The sequence below is a fragment of the Mustela putorius genome, unplaced genomic scaffold (genome assembly GCF_011764305.1).
Source record: "Mustela putorius furo isolate JIRA1106 unplaced genomic scaffold, ASM1176430v1.1 tig00003863_pilon_pilon_pilon, whole genome shotgun sequence".
Classification (NCBI taxonomy): Eukaryota; Metazoa; Chordata; class Mammalia; order Carnivora; family Mustelidae; genus Mustela; species Mustela putorius.
Window position 1 is genome coordinate 24630687 of NW_025422015.1, and position 7555 is coordinate 24638241.

The 7555-nt window shown below is 34.9% G+C and overlaps 1 non-coding gene across 1 annotated transcript; it reads left to right on the forward strand.

The window, feature by feature from the left end:
* Positions 1-6876: 6876 nt before the first annotated feature.
* LOC123387857 lies at positions 6877-7040 on the forward strand. Its single transcript, XR_006602360.1, has one exon. It is a non-coding gene; the product is annotated as a U1 spliceosomal RNA (small nuclear RNA).
* Positions 7041-7555: the final 515 nt, after the last annotated feature.

Genomic DNA, 7555 nt, shown 5'->3' on the forward strand with positions numbered 1-7555 from the left:
CTCCCGCTGCTTGTGCACACATGTGTGCACACTCACTCTCTCTTTCAAATAAATAAATAAAATCTTTAAAAAAGAAAAACAAGGGGTGCCTGGGTGGCTCAGTGGATTAAAGCTTTTGCCTTCAGCTCAGGTCATGATCTCAGGGTCCTGGGATGGAGCCCCGTGTTGGGTTTTCTGCTCATCAGGGAGCCTGCTTCCTCCTCTCTCTCTCTCTGCCTTCCTCTCTGCCTACTTGTGATCTCTCTCTGTGTGTCAAATAAATAAATAAAATCTTAAAAAAAGAAAAGAAAGGAAGGAAGAAAAAGAAAAAAGAAAAACAAAACCAGAGGCATCACAATTCCAGATTTCAAGCTATATTACAAAGCTATAGTCATCAAGACAGTATACCACTGGCACAAAAACAGACATATAGATCAAAGTAATAGAATAAAGAATCCAGAAATGGACCCTCAACTCTATGGTCAACTAATTTTGACAAAGCAAAAAAGAATATCCAATGGGAAAAAAAGACAGTCTCTTTAACAAATGGTGTTGGGAACACTAGACAGCAACATGCAGAAGAATGAAACTGGACCACTTTCTTAAACCACACACAAAAATAGACTCAAAATGGAAGAAAGACCTAAATGTGACAGAAAACCATAAAAATCCTAGAGGACAACACAGGCAGCAACCTCTTTGACCTTGGCTGCAGCAACTTCCCAATAGACCCATCACCACAGACAAGGGAAACAAAAGCAAAAATAAACTATTGGGACTTCATCAATATAAAAACTTTTGCACAGCAAAGAAAACAATCAATAAAACTAAAAGGCAGCTTTAGGAATGGGAAAAAATAGTTGCAAATAGCATATCTGATAAAGGGTCAGTATCCAAAATTTATAAAGAACTTAATCAAACTCACCCCCCCCCCAAAAAACGAATAACTCAGTTAAGAAATGGGCAGAAGACATGAATAGACACTTTCCAAAAAAGACATTTAAATGTCTAACAGACACATAAGAAGATGCTCAGTATCACTCATCATCAGGAAAACATAAATCAAACCCCAATGAGATATGATTTCATACCTGTCAGGATAGCTAAAATGAATGACATAAGAATCAACAGGTGTTGGTGAGGATGCAGAGAAAGGCGATAATTTTGCACTGTTGGTGCAAATGCAAACTGGTGCTGTCACTCTGCAGAACAGTATGGAGTTTCCTCAAAATGTTAAAAATAGAACTACTCTATGATCCAGCAATTGCGCTACTAGTTATTTATGCAGAGGATACAAAAATACTGATTTGAAGGGGTACATGCATTTCAATGTTTATAGCAACATAAGCAACAATAGCCAAACTATGGAGAAAGCCCAAATGTCCAAATGTCCATCAACTGGTTAACAGTGAAAAAAGATGTGTGTGTGGGGGGGGGAAGAGTGTGCACAATGGAATGTTACTCAACCATCAAAAAGGTATGAAATCTTGCCATTTGCAAAGATGTGGATGGAGCTATAGTGTATTATGCTAAATGAAATAAATCAATCAGAGAAAGAGAAATACATATGATCTCCTCACTCATAAGTGGAATTTAAGAAAGAAAACAGATGAACATATAGAAAGGGAGAAAAGAAAACATGGAGAGAGGGATACAAGCTATAAGAGACAATGATGGAGAATAAACAGAGGGTTGACAGAGGGAGGTGAGTGGAGAATGGGCTAGACGGGTGATGGTTATTAAGAAGAGCGCTTGTTATCATGAGCACTGAGTGTTGTATGCTAATGATGAACCACTGAATTCTACTCCAAAAAAAAAAAAAAAGGAAAAGAAAAGAAAAAAGAGAATTGTCAGTTTCTAATAAGCTCAAATATATGCCCTAAAAAATAGTAATAATAATAAAATTTAAAAAGATGCTGAACTTGCAGCCACTAGGGACCTTTCACCATTTCCATCAAATATGTTGAGTAGGGAAGACATGGTTGAGGATCACAGGAAAAATAATCCCTTTTAACTCTAACATTGGATTTGTTGTAAAGAAATGAATCACAGGTGAGGCTTTATAATGTACAAAATCATCAAGAAGATATCCATGCCAGAGTGATGACTATTAATGTTCTTCTGAAAAGTATCCACAGCTATCTTTGCTGGTTTATAGATTCCAAATACAAGTATTTCCTTATATTCAATGTAAAAATTGTTTTTGCTATAATTTGGAATCTCTATTAGCCCATAAAAATAAACTGTGTTCTTAAAACACTCATAAAAATTCTTTTTATTTTACTTGAAAATATTTTATAATTTCTTTTTTTATCCTCTCTTGTAATAATAATACTTTCAGAGAGAATTAACCTAAATCTAAATTGCTAAATGAAAAAAAAAAACACTCATAAAAATTCTTTTTATTTTACTTGAAAATATTTAATAATTTCTTTTTTTATCCTCTCTTGTAATAATAATACTTTCAGAGAGAATTTACCTAAATCTAAATTGCTAAATGAAAAGGTTCACTTTAGGTCCAAATGCAAAAATTCACCTGTTAGATAGCAGTTTATTTCTTCTTGATTCTAATTGTATTGTATATTATGTTCTGATTTTCTGCTTAATTTAATAATGAGGAAATTTGCTATTAAATAAGTATATATAATCTGGAGAGAAAAAAAACACTGGTCATGTGAATAATTGTGTGGGTTTAGTTACTGGCTTCAATTGAGTTTTTATAATAAATTTTCACTTAATTTTTAGAACCTAGACTGCAAGGGATCATTTGAAATTTTAAAGAATTCCAAGAAAATTCTTTAAAATATTTTTAAATAACAAAACTCCCCCTCAAAAAAGTTTTTAATTTTATTAAGACCAGGTAGCCAATAATCACAAAGTCTATATGTTACTGAGCCCAAAAAGGAGGAAGTGCTCCTCCTAACATAGGTGTCATTAACAGCCATGTTACTAGGTTGTTTTGAAGACAACAAACTTCTCCTTTGCTTTTTAAAAATACCTGTCTTGGTTTGAAATTTCCATTAATAGAATATTGTGGATTATGATACTGACTCTAAAACACCACAATTATCTTGGGCACATGTTTCATGAGAGTTGAACATTCCAAAATTAACTCCCTATTATTCACTTATAACACAGCTTAGTTTTGTCAATTTGCTAATTGTCACCTTGGGAAATAGGAAGAAGAATACGGAGGAAACCATCCTTTTAAGAGAAGTGGGATTCAAGGGGAGATCTTTGTTATAGTCCAAGGAAGCTATACTTAGGAAGTGTTCAACAAAGGTACTCTGGATACCTAGTAAATTGGAATAGAACTGCCAAGTAAAAGAGGGACACCTAGTTAAATGTGAGCAAATATTGCAATTTGAGACATAGTTATATTAAAACATTATTCTTTGTTATCTGAAATTCAAATTTTTTTTTAAGATTTTATTTATTTGATAGAGAGAAATCACAAGTAGACGGAGAGGCAGACAGAGAGAGAGAGGGGAAGCAGGATCCCTGCTGAGCAGAGAGCCCGATGCGGGACTCGACCCCAGGACCCTGAGATCATGACCTGAGCCGAAGGCAGCGGCTTAACCCACTGAGCCACCCAGGTGCCCCTGAAATTCAAATTTAACTGTATGTTTATTATTATACTATTATTTAGTAAATCTGGCAACCATGGTATTAAAAAAAACATGACTTCGAGGTAAGTGATTTGAGAAAAGTACCACTATCCATTGTCTTCTTGCCACGTGATTTATTCTTATGGGGGGAAAAAAGCTTCAGTATTTTACCTGGCTGACAGAAATGTTTTTGCTTTTTCTTTGTGAAAATTATCCACATTATTACACTCTCCACACACCAGTTCCTCCATTGAGGGAGAAGTGCGTACAGTGTATGGTGTCAGGCATGCACACTGATCTAAAGAATGTAGGAAAAATCTCTTCCTTCATTGAACTTTTATTCTTGTAGTGCAGGTAGGACAAGCATGCAAACTAGCCATAATACAGAATGATACAGGACAGAACATGTTAAGTGTCATAAAAGGAGACTAAAAGTACTAGTGGGGTGCAGGGTTTCCAAAGCCTTGCTGGAACATGCACATTAAAAGCAAAGAAAAGTGTAGAACAGTATCTTTCATGAATATGGGAGGAGGAGGAAAATTAGTATTTCCACATTGTGTGAGTTAAAGGTTAAAAACTACTGAAAGCCTAAGAAGTGACTTGTGTTTTCCATCAGTATAGCACACTCAATACTGTCCAACCACAGAGCACTTGCATAACGTATAGAAAACAAGCATCTATAAGCAGAGTTTAGCTGGCAAGGGTAAGGTAATTCCCAATGGTTGCTAAGAGAGTGAGTAAGAGAAGAAAGGAAAAAAGAAAACACTGGCAACCTGCTAAGACCTAATGATGAGTTTTCATGACATATTTATTGATTTTAATGAGTGAAAGTCTTGGATTTTAAGGCACAGATGAAAATAAGAGACATGACTATGGTCATAACCAGATGCTGGACCCATGCAGGACTGAATGGTGAAAAGGTTTAGTGGGGAAAAAAACACTGGTTTATCAACAAACAGATAAGAATAATTCTGTATTTGAGCAAACAGGAAACACAATATAAGATATTTGAAAGAATTTCTGCTTCTGAGTAGGATGTAGAAGGATGTCAAACAATATATAGTTTTCATGGTAGCAAAAAGAAAAGGTGAAAGATAATAAACCTGTACCGAATATTTTATGAGACTATCAAAGGTTGACAGATTCATGGAAGATTTGAGAAGCAGAATCCCAGCAAGAAATGAACTATACATACATAGAGAAGTAGCAAGCCAAGACAGCTTCTAGGTCTGAAGGCACATGACTTGTCTGGGTACAAATAGGCAATAAGTGGGTCTGTCATAGATGGTAAGATTGCAGAAGTGAGGAGAAACCAGCTTAGCTTTTAAGAACAGTTTATGCTGGCAGAGAGGACTGAAATCTGGAAGCACCCAAGATGCAAAAAATAAGTTCATGTGCTAGACAATTTGTCCCACAACTCCTTGAATTTTATTGAAAAGTAGTAGTGAAAGAAGAGTGTGAAACAGAATTCATGCAGTCTTACGCACTTTGGGGTGCAGGGTTTCCAAAGCCTTGCTGGAACATGCACATTAAAAGCAAAGAAAAGTATAGAACAGTATCTTTCATGAATATGGGTACAAAAATCCTTAACAAAATATTAGCAAACCCAATCCTGGAATATACACAAAGATAATATGTCCTGACTAACTGGGGTTTAATACAAGAATGCAAAGTTGGTTTAATATTTGAACATTTATCCATGTAATTCCACATTAACAAATTAAGCCATATAATCATAGATGCAGAAAATCATATAGATGTAGAAAAAACAACTGACCAAATGTAACGCCCATTCATAATAAAAATCCACAGCAACTATAAATAAAAGACAACTTCAACCTGATGAAGGATACATACAATAAACCATAACTGTTTTTGTAAAATATCAAATGCTTTCACTTAATATGTGAAATAAGGCAAAGATGCCTTCTACCCAAAATTTTACTGGGAGTCTTAGGAGGTATAATAAGGCAAGAAAAAAAGATTTTAAATAAAGATAAGAAAATGAGGTAAAATTATGTTTATTCACAGATTTCATCACTATATACAGAAATTTAAATTAAGAAAACAAACTATTATAATAATTAAGTGAATTTAACAAAGTCATAGAATACAAAGTCAATATAAAAAGTCAGTTCCATTTTTCTATATTAACAACAAGCAATTGTGAAAAGAAAACTTTCAAAAATACATTTATGCACTGGGTGTTGTATATAAGTGATGAATCACTAAATTCTACTCCTGAAACAGATATTACACTGTATGTTAACCAAGTAGAATTTAAATAAAACTTAAGGGCGCCTGGGTGGCTCAGTGGATTAAGCCTCTGCCTTCGTCTCAGGTCATGATCTCAGGGTCCTGAGAGCACCTCTGTTCAGCAGAGAGCCTGCTTCCCCATCTGTCTCTGTCTGCTTCTCTGCCTACTTGTGATTTCTCTGTGTGTCCAATAAATAAATAAAATATTTTTTAAAAATAATAAAATATAAATAAATAAATAAAACTTAAAAGAAAAGGAAGGAAGAAAGGAAGAAAATATATTTATATAGGCATTAAAGAACATAAATACTTGGGAAGACATTCAAGATAAAATAAGCCAGTCCTACATTCTGAAAAGTAATCTGAGATAAATTAAGGAAAACAAACAGAAAGATAGTCTATGTTCATAGAGGAGATTGATTTTGTGACAGGCCACTACAAGGCATTTCTCATTTGTCGCCCTGGTTCTGGTGATAAATGAGATTCCATTTCTATCTCCCTGCTTTCCCCTCATTTCCTTAGTAAAGCTGTGAGCTATGGAACTATTTAGCTATAGTCTAGGTATAAAAAAAATTTAAGACAGAGTCATTGCCCTCAAGTACTGTGTAATTTTTACAAATGATCAAATTTTTTTTTTAATTCCGGTAATGAAATGCACACATTGTTTTCCAGTGTTAGCCTTGAGGACAAAACAAATATCACACATACACACATACACACACTCACACACACACACACACAGGAAAGAACTCATTGTTACTGGTCTTGGCAGTGATTTTTAAACATGACGCCAAAAGCACAAATAAAAGCAAATATCAACAATGGGACTCATCAAACTCAAAAGCTTTTGCATAGCAAAATTAACAAACACATACCTTGCTGTCCGCGTCTCTTCCATCTAGCTGTTCCTGAGTTATATTCTTTTATAATAAACCAATTACTTAGTTTTTTAAAAATTAACAAAATGAAAAGACAATCTACAGAATGTGAGAAAAGCTTTGCAAACCGCTTATCATATAGAGTTAACATCCAGATACTTACCTGGCAGGGGAGGTATCATGATCACGAAGGTGGTTTTCCCAGGGTGAGGCTTATCCATTGCACTCTGGATGTGCTGACCCCTGTGATTTCCCCAAATGTGGGAAACTCGACTGCATAATTTGTGGTAGTGGGGGACTGCATTCGCGCTTTCTCCTGGTATATGTTGTTTAAATAAAAGAGTCTATTTAATATGTTGAATGAAGACACTTTTCACTTTTTACCTCTCCTGGGGGAAAAAAAAGAGTTAACATCCAAATCATATTTAAAAACTCATACAACATAAAACCCAAAAAATCTGATTAAAAGGTAGGCCGAAGAACTAAGTTGACATTTCTTTTGTGAATCACTGCTTATTAAGTATTAATACAGCAAATTTTAAAGATTTATTTATTTATTTATTTATTTATTTATTTGACGGACAGAAATCACAAGTAGGCAGAGAGGCAGGCAGAGAAAGAGGAGGAAGCAGACTCCCTGCTGGGCAGAGAGCCCGATGTGGGGCTCGATCCCAGGACCCTGGGATCATGACCAGAGCCTAAGGCAGAGGCCCAACCCACCTAGCCACCCAGGCACCCCTAACATAGCAAGTTTTAAAATTTTCTTTATATTTCTTGAAAATTATAGTATGGTCTTGGGCATTTTTTATTTTATTTAAATTCAATAATTCAATA